Source organism: Arachis hypogaea, chromosome 2 (genome assembly GCF_003086295.3).
Source record: "Arachis hypogaea cultivar Tifrunner chromosome 2, arahy.Tifrunner.gnm2.J5K5, whole genome shotgun sequence".
In the NCBI taxonomy this organism is placed as follows: domain Eukaryota; kingdom Viridiplantae; phylum Streptophyta; class Magnoliopsida; order Fabales; family Fabaceae; genus Arachis; species Arachis hypogaea.
Window position 1 is genome coordinate 38,241,245 of NC_092037.1, and position 12,044 is coordinate 38,253,288.

Sequence of the window (12,044 nt, forward strand, 5' to 3'; positions counted from 1 at the left end):
TAAAAACTAATGAAAACATCCCTAAAAGTAACTATATCCTATTAAAAACTACCTAAAAACAATGCCAAAAAGCGTATAAATTATCCGCTCATCACAACACCAAACTTAAATTGTTGCTTGTCCCCAAACAACTGAAAATCAATTAGGATAAAAATAAGTGAATATACTATAAATCCCAAAATATCAATGAATATTAATTCTAATTAGATGGGCGGAACTTGTAGCTTTTTGCTTCTGAACAGTTTTGGCATCTCACTTTCTCCTTTGAAGTTTAGAATGATTGGCATCTAAAGGAACTTAGAATTTCAGATAGTGTTATTGATTCTCCTAGTTAAGTATGTTGATTCTTGAACACAGCTACTTTTATGAGTCTTGGCCGTGGCCCTAAGCACTTTGTTTTCCAGTATTACCACCAGATACATAAATGCCACAAACACATAACTGGGTGAACCTTTTCAGATTGTGACTCAGTTTTGCTAAAGTCCCCAGTTAGAGGTGTCCAGAGTTCTTAAGCACACTCTTTTTGCTTTGGATCACGACTTTAACTACTCAGTCTCAAGCTTTTCACTTGGACCTGCATGCCACAAGCACATGGTTAGGGACAACTTGATTTAGCCGCTTAGGCCTGGATTTTATTTCCTTGGGCCTTCCTATCCATTGATGCTCAAAGCCTTGGATCCTTACCCTTGCCTTTTGGTTTTAAGAGCTATTGGCTTTTTTTGCTTGCTTTTTTTCTTTTTCTTTCTAATAATTTTTTTTCACCATTTTTTTTGCAAGCTTTTGCTTTTTCACTGCTTTTTCTTGCTTCAAGAATCAATTTTCATGATTTTTCAGATTGTCAATAACATTCTCTTTGTTCACCATTCTTTCAAGAGCCAACAATTTTAACATTCATAAACAACAAGATCAAAATTATGCACTGTTCAAGCATTCATTCAGAAAACAAAAAGTATTATCACCACATCAATATAATTAAACTAAATTCAAGGATAATTTCGAAATTCATGTACTTCTTGTTCTTTTGAATTAGAAACATTTTTCATTTAAGAGAGGTGAAGGATTTATGGAATTATTCATAGCCTTAAGACATAGTTACTCAATACTAATGATCATGAGGTAGAGACACAAAACATAAACACACATATAGCATAAAAATCGAAAAACAGAGATAAGAACAAGGAAGTTAAGGAATGAGTCCACCTTAGTGAGGGTGGCACCTTTTTGAAGGACTAATGGTGCTTTTTGAGCTCCTTTATGTCTCTTCCTTGCCTCTGTTGCTTGATCCCTAGTGATTTTGGTGCTCTTATTCTTAGTTGCTCCCAATAGTTGTGTGGAGGAAAATGTATCCCCTGAGGTATCTCAGGAATTTCTTGATGAGGGAATTCCTCATGCTCTCTTGATGTGCACTCAAATGCTCTTCTACTGAGCTATGGACCCTTGAGATGAATCTCTCCATCTCCCATGACTCGGAGGTGAAAAAATTTTTTGTCTTTCCCTTTTCTATCTTTTTTTTTTTTTTGAGGTTTCTCTAGCCTTAGGTTCCATTAATGGTTATGGAAAAACAAAAAAGCTATGCTTTTACCACACCAAACTTAGAATGTTGCTCGCCCTTGAGCAAAGAAGAAAGAATGGAAGGAGAAGAAAATATAGAGGAGAGTGAGAGATGTGTATGTTTCGGCCATATGGGTGGGATTGGGTGAGGAAGAGATGGATGGATGTGAGTGGTGAAGAGGTGATGGGGAGGAGAGATTGAGGTGATTGGTGAAGAAGAGAGAAGGTGAGTTGAGGTAGGTGAGGATCCTGTGGGGTCCACAGATCCTAAGGTGTCAAGGATTTTCATCCCTGCACCAATGAGGCATGTAAAATGCCCTCTGCATGCAATCCTGGCGTTTAACGCCAGATTGGTGCTTGTTTCTGGCGTTAAACGCCAGCTCTAAGCTTGTTCTGGGCGTTTAACGCCCATCTGCAGCATGTTTCTGGCGTTGAACGCCAGCTTTCCTCAATGTGCAATCCTGGCCTTTAAACGCCAGATTGGTGCATGTTTCTGGTGTTCAGCGCCAGATCCATGCTCTGTTCTGGCGTTGAACGCCAGCCAGATGCTCCTTACTGGCATTTAAACGCCAGTAAGTCCTTCCTCCAGGGTGTGATTTTTCTTCTGCTATTTTTGATTCTGTTTTTAATTTTAGTATTTTTTTGTGACTCCACATGATCATGAACCTAATAAACATAAAAGAACAATAAAAAGAAAAATAAAATTAGATAAATAAAAATTGGGTTGCCTCCCAATAAGCGCTTCTTTAATGTCAATAGCTTGACAGTGGGCTCTCATGGAGCCACACAAGTGATCAGGTCAATGTTGTAGACTCCCAACACCAAACTTAGAGTTTGGATGTGGGGATTCAACACCAAACTTAGAGTTTGGCTGTGGCCTTCCAAAACCAAACTTAGAGCTTGATTGTGGAGGTTTTGTTTGACTCCGTACTGAGAGAAGCTTTTCATGCTTCCTCTCCATGTATACAGAAGAACATCCTTGAGTCTTAAACAAAGGTAGTCCCCATTCAATTGAAGGACTAATTCTCCTCTATTAACATCTATCATAGCTCCTGCTGTGGCTAGAAAAGGTCTTCCTAGGATGATACATTCATCCTCCTCCTTCCTAGTGTCTAAGATTATGAAATCAGTAGGGATGTAAAGGCCTTTAACCTTCACTAACATGTCCTCTACTAATTCATAAGATTGTCTTACTGACTTGTCTGCCATTTGTAATTAGAATATGGCAGGTTGTACCTTAATGATCCCCAGCTTCTTTATTACAGAGAGTGGCATAAGATTTATACCTGACCCCAGGTCACACAGAGCTTTTTCAAAGATCATGGTGCCTATGGTGCAGGGTATTATAAATTTGCCAGGATCTTGTCTCTTTTGAGGTAAAGTTTGCTAAACCCATGTATCTAGTTCACTAATGAGCAAGGGAGGTTCAACTTCCCAAGTCTCATTACCAAATAACTTGGCATTCAGCTTCATGATAGCTCCTAAATATTGAGCAACTTGCTCTCCAGTTACATCTTCATCCTCTTCAGAGGAAGAATAGTCTTCAGAGCTCATGAATGGCAGAAGGAGGTTTAATGGAATCTCTATGGTCTCTATATGAGTTTCAGATTCCTTTGGGTCCTCAATAGGGAACTCCTTCTTGCTTGAGAGACGTCCCATGAGGTATTCCTTATTGGGATTTACGTCCTCTCCTTCCTCTCTAGGTTCGGCCATGTTGATTATATCAATGGCCTTGCACTCTCTTTTTGGATTTTCTTCAGTATTGCTTGGGAGAGTACTATGAGGAGTTTCAATGATTTTCTTACTCAGCTGGTCCACTTGTGCCTCCAAATTTCTGATGGAGGACCTTGTCTCACTCATGAAACTTAAAGTGGCCTTAGACAGATCAGAGACTAAATTTGCTAAGCTAGAAGTACTCTGCTCAGAATTCTCTGTCTGTTGCTGAGAAGATGATGGATAAGGCTTGATATTACTGAGCCTATTTCTTCCACCATTATTAAAGCCTTGTTGAGGCTTTTGTTGATCCTTCCATGAGAAATTTGGATGATTTCTCCATAATGAATTATAGGTGTTTCTATAAGGTTCACCCATATAATTTACCTCTGCTATTGTAAGGTTCTCAGGATCATAAGCTTCTTCTTAGATGCCTCTTTAGTACTGTTGGATGCATTTTGCCATCCATTCAGACTTTGAGAAATCATGTTGACTTGCTGAGTCAACATTTTGTTCTGAGCCAATATGGCATTCAGAGCATCAATTTCAAGAACTCCCTTCCTTTGAGGCGTCCCATTATTCACGAAATTCCTCTCAGAAGTGTACATGAACTGGTTATTTGCAACCATGTCAATAAGTTCTTGAGCTTCTGCAGGCGTTTTTTTTAAGGTGAATGGATCCACCGGCAGAATAGTCCAGTGACATCTTAGAGAACTCAGATAGACCATAATAGAATATATCTATCATGGTCCATTCTGAAAACATGTCAAAAGGACATCTTTTGGTCATCTGCTTGTATCTTTCCCAAGCTTCATAGAGGGATTCACCATCTTTTTGTTTGAAGGTCTGAACATCCACTCTAAGCTTGCTCAGCTTTTGAGGAGGAAAGAATTTAGCCAAGAAGGTCGTGACCAGCTTATCCCAGGAGTCCAGGCTATCTTTAGGTTGAGAGTCCAACCATGCTCTAGCTCTGTCTTTTACAGCAAAAGGGAAAAACATGAGCCTGTAGACTTCAGGATCTACTCTATTAGTCTTAACAGTCTCACAGATCTGCAAGAACTTAGTTAAGAACTAGTAGGGATCTTCTGATGGAAGTCCATGAAACTTGCAGTTCTATTGCATTAGAGCAACTAATTGAGGTTTCAGTTCAAAATTGTTTGCTCCAATGGCAGGAATTGAGATGCTTATTCCATCAAACTTGGATGTAGGTGCAGTATAATCACCAAGCATCCTTCTTGCATTATTGTTGTTGGGTTCGGCTGCCATCTCCTTTTCTTGTTCAAAAATTTCAGCAAGGTTGTCTCTGGATTGTTGTAATTTAGCTTCTCTTAGTTTCCTCTTCAAAGTCCTTTCAGGTTCTGGATCAGCTTCAACAAGAATGCCTTTTTCCTTGTTCCTACTCATATGAAAGAGAACAGAATAGAAAAAGAAGAGGAATCCTCTATGTCACAGTAAAGAGGTTCCTTATTGTTAGTAGAAGAAGAAGGGAATAAAGAAAGGAGAATTCAAACACAAGGGTGAGGATAGGGGCAGAGATTTGAGATGAAGAGAAGTGTTAGTAAATGAATGAATAAATAGAATAAGATGAGAGATAGAAGTTTTCGAAAATAATTTTGAAAAGGAGTTAATGATTTTCGAAAATTAAGATAAGAAATAAAATTAAAATTACAATTTAAAACAATTAATTAATTAAAAAGAATTTTTGAAAAAGAGGGAGGTATTTTCGAAAATTAGAGAGAGAAAAGTTGTTAGGTGATTTTGAAAAAGATAAGAAACAAACAAAAAGTCAAATAGTTAGTTGAAAAAGATTTGAAAATTAATTTTAAAAAGATAAGATAAGAGGTTAAAAGAGATATTTTAAAATCAAATTTTTGAAAAAGATAAAATTTTGAAAAAGATATGATATAAAAGATAAGATAAAAAGATATGATTAAAAAAATATGGTTAGAAAAGATTTAATTTTTTAACATTAAAATTAATTACTTGACTAACAAGAAACTAAAAGATAAGATTCTAGAATTTAAAGATTGAACCTTTCTTAACAAGAAAGTAACAAACTTCAAATTTTTGAATCAATCACATTAATTGTTAGCATAATTTTTGAAAATAAAGAAAAAATTAAGAAAAAGATTTTTGAAAAATATTTTAAAGAATTTTTGAAAATTAATAAGAAAAATGAAAAAGATTTGATTTTTGAAAAAGTTTTGAAAAAGATAAGATTTTTAAAATTGAAAATTTGACTTGACTTACAAGAAATAACTAATTTTAAAAATTTCTGACTAAGTCAACCCAAATTTTCGAAATTTTGAGAGAAAAAAGGAAAAGATATTTTTTTGATTTTTTAATTTTTAATTATGAGAGAGAAAAACATAAAAAAATGACTCACAACATGAAAATTATGAATCAAAACACATGATGCATGCAAGAACACTATGAATGTCAAGATGAACACGAAGAACACTTTGAAGATCATGATGAACATCAAGAACATATTCTTGAAAACTTTTTGATGCAAAGAAAACATGCAAGATACCAAACTTAGAAATTTGCAATGCACAAATGCATATGAAAAACAACAAAAAACACAAAACAAGAAATTATCAAGATCAAACAAGTAAACTTACCAAGAACAACTTGAAGATCATGAAGAACACTATGAATGCATGAATTTTTTCGAAAAATGCAAGAACAATATGAATATGCAATTGACACCAAACTTAAAACATGACATAAGACTCAAACAAGAAACACAAAAATATTTTTTATTTTTATAATTTTATTATTTTTTTTATTTTATTTTATATTTTTCAAAAAACATATAGGAAAAAGGAAGTAATGAATTCAAAGTCCTCAATCAAAATCCCAGGAATCATACCAGGTTAGTCTAAAGCTTGATGGCCAGCCAAGCTTCAGCATACCATTTTGAAACTCTAGAATTCATTCTTAAAAAACTCTGAAGGATTTTTTGAAAATAGAGGGAGAAAATTTTTTAAAAGATTTTTGAAAAAAAAATAATATTTTTGAAAATAAATGAAAAGAAAATTACCTAATCTGAGCAACAAGATGAACCGTCAGTTGTCCAAACTCGAACAATCCCCGGCAACGGCGCCAAAAATTGGTGGACGAAATTGTGATTCATACTTAAATTGTTGCTCAAAATTGATTCCGAGGTAATGGCCCCAAAAACTTGGTGCTCAATATCATGGTCTAAACATAATTTCACAACTTCGCTCAACTAACCAGCAAGTGTACTAGGTCGTCCAAGTAATAAACCTTACGTGAGTAAGGGTCGATCCCACAGAGATTGTTGGTATGAAGCAAGCTATGGTCATCTTGTAAATCTCAGTCAGGCGGATAATAAATGGTGATAGAGTTTTCGAATAATAATAGTAAATAAACAGAAAATAAAGATAGAAATACTTATGTAAATTATTGATGGGAAATTCAGATAGGCGTATGAAGATGTTGTACATCTTCTGAATCTCTGCTTTCCTACTGCCTTCATCCAATCCTTCTTACTGCTTTTCATGGCAAGCTGTATGTAGGGCATCACCGTTGTCAATGGCTACATCCCATCCTCTCAGTGAAAAAGGTCCAAATGCTCTGTCACGGCACGACTAATCATCTGTTGGTTCTCAATCATGTCGGAATAGAATCCCTTGATTCTTTTGCGTTTGTTATCACGCCCAACAATCGTGAGTTTGAAGCTCGTCACAGTCATTCAATCCCGGAATCCTACTCGGAATACCATAGACAAGGATTAGACTTTCCGAATTCTCATGAATGCCGCCATCAATTCTAGCTTATACCACGAAGACTCTGATCTCACGGAATGGAAGGCTTGGTTGTCAGGCGAGGGCAACCATGCATCGTGCATCAGGAATCCAAAAGATACACACTCTAGCTTTCGCTTGTAGAACGGAAGTGGTTGTCAGGCACGCGTTCATAGGGACGGATGATGATGAGTGTCACGGATCATCACATCCATCAGGTTGAAGTACGAGTAGTAACTTAGAATAGAAATAAGATTGAAATTGAATAAAAGGTAGTAGTAATTGCATTAAAACTCAAGGTACAGCAGAGCTCCACACCCTTAATCTATGGTATGTAGAAACTCCACCGTTGGAAATACATAAGTGATGAAGGTTCAGGCATGGCCGAATGGCCAGCCCCCAAAATGTGATCAATAGTCTCCTAAGATGAATAATGGAATAAAACCGAGACCAAAGATGTAACGTGGTCAAAAGACGTCTAATACAATAGTAAAATATCCTATTTATACTAGACTAGCTACTAGGGTTTACAGAAGTAAGTGATTGATGCAGAAATCCACTTCCGGGGCCCACTTGATGTGTGCTTGGGATGAGCTTGAGCTTTACATGTGCAGAGGCTTCTTTTGGAGTTGAACGCCAAGTTGTAATGTGTTTTTGGCGTTCAACTCTGGTTCGTGACGTGTTTCTGGCGTTTGACTCCAGAATGCAACATGAAACTGGCGTTGAGCGCCAGTTTACATCATCTAATCTCGAATAAAGTATGAACTATTATATATTGATGAAAAGCTCTAGATGTCTAATTTCCAACGCCGTTGAGAGCGTGCCATTTGAAGTTTTGTAGCTCCAGAAAATCCATTTTGAGTGCAGGAAGGTCAGAATCCAACAACATTAGCAGTCCTTTGTCAGCCTTTTATCAGAGTTTTGCTCAGGTCCCTCAATTTCAGCTAGAAATTACCTGAAATCATAGAAAAACACACAAAATCATAGTAAAGTCCAGAAATGTGAATTTAGCATAAAACTAATGAAAACATCCCTAAAAGTAACTATATCCTATTAAAAACTACCTAAAAACAATGCCAAAAAGTGTATCAATTATCCGCTCATCAGTTAGATGGGGCAGATTTTTGGCTTTCCAAAGAAATGAAGACACCCCCCAACTCAGAGGATGAATTTGTTGAAGTTGTGGATGACGACGCATTTCCTCTTTTCAGAGAAAGAACAAGGTTCGGGGAACTTTGATTAGAGGTAGGGATGAAATTCAACACGAAGATGGATTTTTAAGGAGGCTGTGAGAGAGTATTGCATCCAAGAAGGTAGGAGAGTTAGATTCAAGAAAAATGATAAAATACGATGCAGGGCTTTATGTAAGGTTGAGGATTGTCCATGGGTTATCTATACCTCAAAGGATAGTGAGAGTGTTTGCTGGCAAGTTAAAACCTTCAATGATGATCATACTTGCCCAAGGGAGACAAAAAATAGATTAGCTAACAGAGGGTGGTTAGTTAGCAAGTTGGTGAAGAAGCTTAGGAAATTTCCAAATCTGAAGCACTCTGAAGCTTTAACATACTTTAAAAGTAAATGTGACTTGGAGTTGAACAAGTCTTCCCTGACAAGAGCACTCAGAGATGCAAGGCACATTGTGTATGATGATGCTGTTGCACAATATGGGATGGTGATAGATTATGGTGAGACTCTCCTGAAGTGTGACCCTGGTTCTACTATGTGCATCACAACAATTCCTCATCCCAACCACCAAGAAGAGCCCACTTTTGACAAGATGTATATTTGTCTCGATGGATGCAAGAAGGGATTTAAGGCGGGACGCAGACCTTTAATTGGACTTGATGGAGCATTCCTGAAAACCAGATTTGGTGGACAAATCTTGGCAGCCATTGGACATGACGCCAATAATCACATTTACGTAATTGCATATGCCATTATACCAGTGGAGAACACAGATAATTGGAGGTGGTTCCTTGAGCTGTTGCATGATGATCTAGGGAGCTGCACCCAAAATAGATGCTGTTTCATTTCGGACATGCAAAAGGTAACGACAAATTTGTTATTTACTAGTTATTGTAATTTAGAAATGGTTGAACTCTTTAGGATGATGTATTTTTTGTCGCCATGTCCTGCTTTCATGATTCTGTTTCAATATGCACTGGTTTGTTTCAGACATTGTTGTTGCCATGTTTTGCTTTCATGCTTCTGTTTCAATATGCCTGTATTAATAGAATGGAATATGAGTAGAACTTACTATCTCATGGGGACGAGTTTACTGTCTCTTACGTAAGTTTAGGGACTAATTTTATCTCATTTATGTATATGTAGGGACTAAGTTTATGTCACTTATGTGAGGGACCATGTTAGGTCCCGATATTGTAAGTTAATAATTTTTGTATTTTCCTGCAGGAACTAATCACAGCTGTCCAGGAGGTCTTCCCTAATGTCCACCACAGATTTTGTGTATGGCACTTGTGGAGAAACGTCAATAAGTAGTGGAAAGACAACGAATTCAGAGGATTACTGTGAGAGTGTGCAAGATCTACCACTCAAGAGGGATTCGTTGATGGTATGATGAAAATTCAGAGAGCTAAGAAAGAAGCCTGGGAGTACCTTGCCAAATGGTGAAGAGATGCATGGAGTCGGGCTTTCTTCCCTACCCAATCAAAATGTGACAACATCTGTAACAACGCTTGCAAAGTATTTAATGCAATAATCAAGGAAGCAAGGGCTAAACCAATTCACACTACTCGAGGAAGTTAGAATATATATCATGAGGATGACAGCTCGAAACAAAATGAAATTCAAGAATCGTGTTGGGTTACTACCCCCTGTTCAACGTAGCTGCTTGGAAAAGATCAGGAATGCTTCAAAGAATTGGGTGCCAATGTGGTCCGCAGATGCGGACTATGAACAATTCGAGGTACATGGGTGGCCAACAAACATGATAGTGAACTTGGAAAAGGGAATATGCACCTGTGGACTTTGGCAACTAAGTGGTATTACTTTAATTGTCATTACCGTTCCAATAGTTATTCTGATATTGTAATTGTTTTTCTTAATTTATTGTGGATTGCTGGTGCACGAAATTACAATCACACTTTTACAATCCGCACAACTAACTAGCAAGTGCACTGGGTCGTCCAAGTAATACCTTATGTGAGTAAGGGTCGAATCCCACGGAGATTGTTGGTTTGAAGCGAGCTATGGTTATCTTATTATTTTTAGTCAGGATACCAACAACAGTGTTTTTTTAAGTTCAATTAAAAAGTGAAAGGGCATAAAATAAATAATTGTTACTAAATAATGGAGAATATATTGGAGTTTTGGAGATGCTTTGTCTTCTAAATTTTTGTAACATAATGCTTCCTCACTTTCATAAACGTAAAGCTCCTTCCATGGCAAGCTGTATGTAGGGTGTCACCGTTGTCAATGGCTACTTCCCATCCTCTCAGTGAAAATAGTCCAAATGCTCTGTCACAGCACGGCTAATCATCTGTTGGTTCTCGATCATGTCGGAATAAGATCCATTGATCCTTTTGCGTCTGTCACTACGCCCAACACTCGCGAGTTTGAAGTTTGTCACAGTCATCCAATCCCAGAATCCTACTCGGAATACCACAGACAAGGTTTAGACTTTCCAGATCCTCATGAATGCCGCCAACAATTCTAGCTTATACCACGAAGATTCTGATTAAGGAATCTAAGAGATACTCATTCAATCTAATGTAGAACAGAGGTAGTTTCCAGGAACACGTTCATGGATTGAGGAAGGTGATGAGTGTCACGGATCATCACCTTCTTCATAGTGAAGCGCGAATGACCATCTTAGATAGGAACAAGCATGTTTGAATGGAAAACAGAAATAATTGCATTAATTCATCGAGACGTTGCAGAGCTCCTCACCCCCAACAGTGGAGTTTAGAGACTCATGCCGTCAAAGAGTATAAAATTCAGATCTAAAAAATGTCATGAGATACAAAATAAGTCTCTAAAAGTTGTTTAAATACTAAACTAGTAACCTAGGTTTACAGAAAATGAGTAAACTAAGATTGATAGTGCAGAAATCCACTTCTGGGGCCCACTTGGTGTGTGCTGGGACTGAGACTTAAGCGTCTCACGTGCCTGGGCTTTTTCTGGAGTTGAACGCCAGGTTGTAACCTGTTTCTGGCGTTGAACTCCAACTTGCAACCCGTTTCTGGCGCTGAACTCTAGACTGCAACATGGAACTGGTGTTGAACGCCAGTTTACGTCATTTATCTTCGTGCAAAGTATGGACTATTATATATTTCTGGAAAACCCTGAATGTCTACTTTCTAACCCTATTAAGAGCGTGCCAATTGGATTCCTGTAGCTCCAAAAAATCCATTCCGAGTGCAGGGATGTCAGAATCCAACAGCATCAGCAGTCCTTTTTCAGCATGAATCAGATTTTTCCTCAGTTCCCTCAATTTCAGCCAGAAAATACCTGAAATCATAGAAAAACACACAAACTCATAGAAAAGTCTAGAAATATAATTTTTGCCTAAAAACTAATAAAAATCTACTAAAAACTAACTAAAACATACTAAAATCTACATGAAATTACCCCCAAAAAGCGTATAAAATATCCGCTCATCACAACACCAAACTTAAAATGTTGCTTGCCCCCAAGCAACTAGATAAATAAAATAGGATAAAAAGAAATTAAGAAGCAATGATATCTCAGAGTTTTAAGTGAAGCTCGGATTCCAATTAGATGAGCGGGACTAGTAGCTTTTTGCTTCTGAATAGTCTTGGCATCTCACTTTATCCTTTGAAATTCAGAATGATTGGCATCCATAGGAATTCAGAATTCAGATAGTATTATTGATTCTCCTACTTTAGTATGTTGATTCTTGAACACAGTTACTTTATGAGTCTTGGCCGTGGCCCTAAGCACTTTGTTTTCCAGTATTACCACCGGATACATAAATGCCACAGACACATAACTGGGTGAACCTTTTTCAGATTGTGACTTAGCTTT

General features: G+C 37.3%; 1 non-coding gene across 1 annotated transcript; it reads left to right on the forward strand.

Annotated features, from left to right (window-relative positions):
* Positions 1–4,027: 4,027 nt before the first annotated feature.
* On the forward strand, positions 4,028–4,131 carry LOC112766849 (small nucleolar RNA R71). The gene has a single exon (XR_003184583.1). It is a non-coding gene; the product is annotated as a small nucleolar RNA R71 (small nucleolar RNA).
* Positions 4,132–12,044: the final 7,913 nt, after the last annotated feature.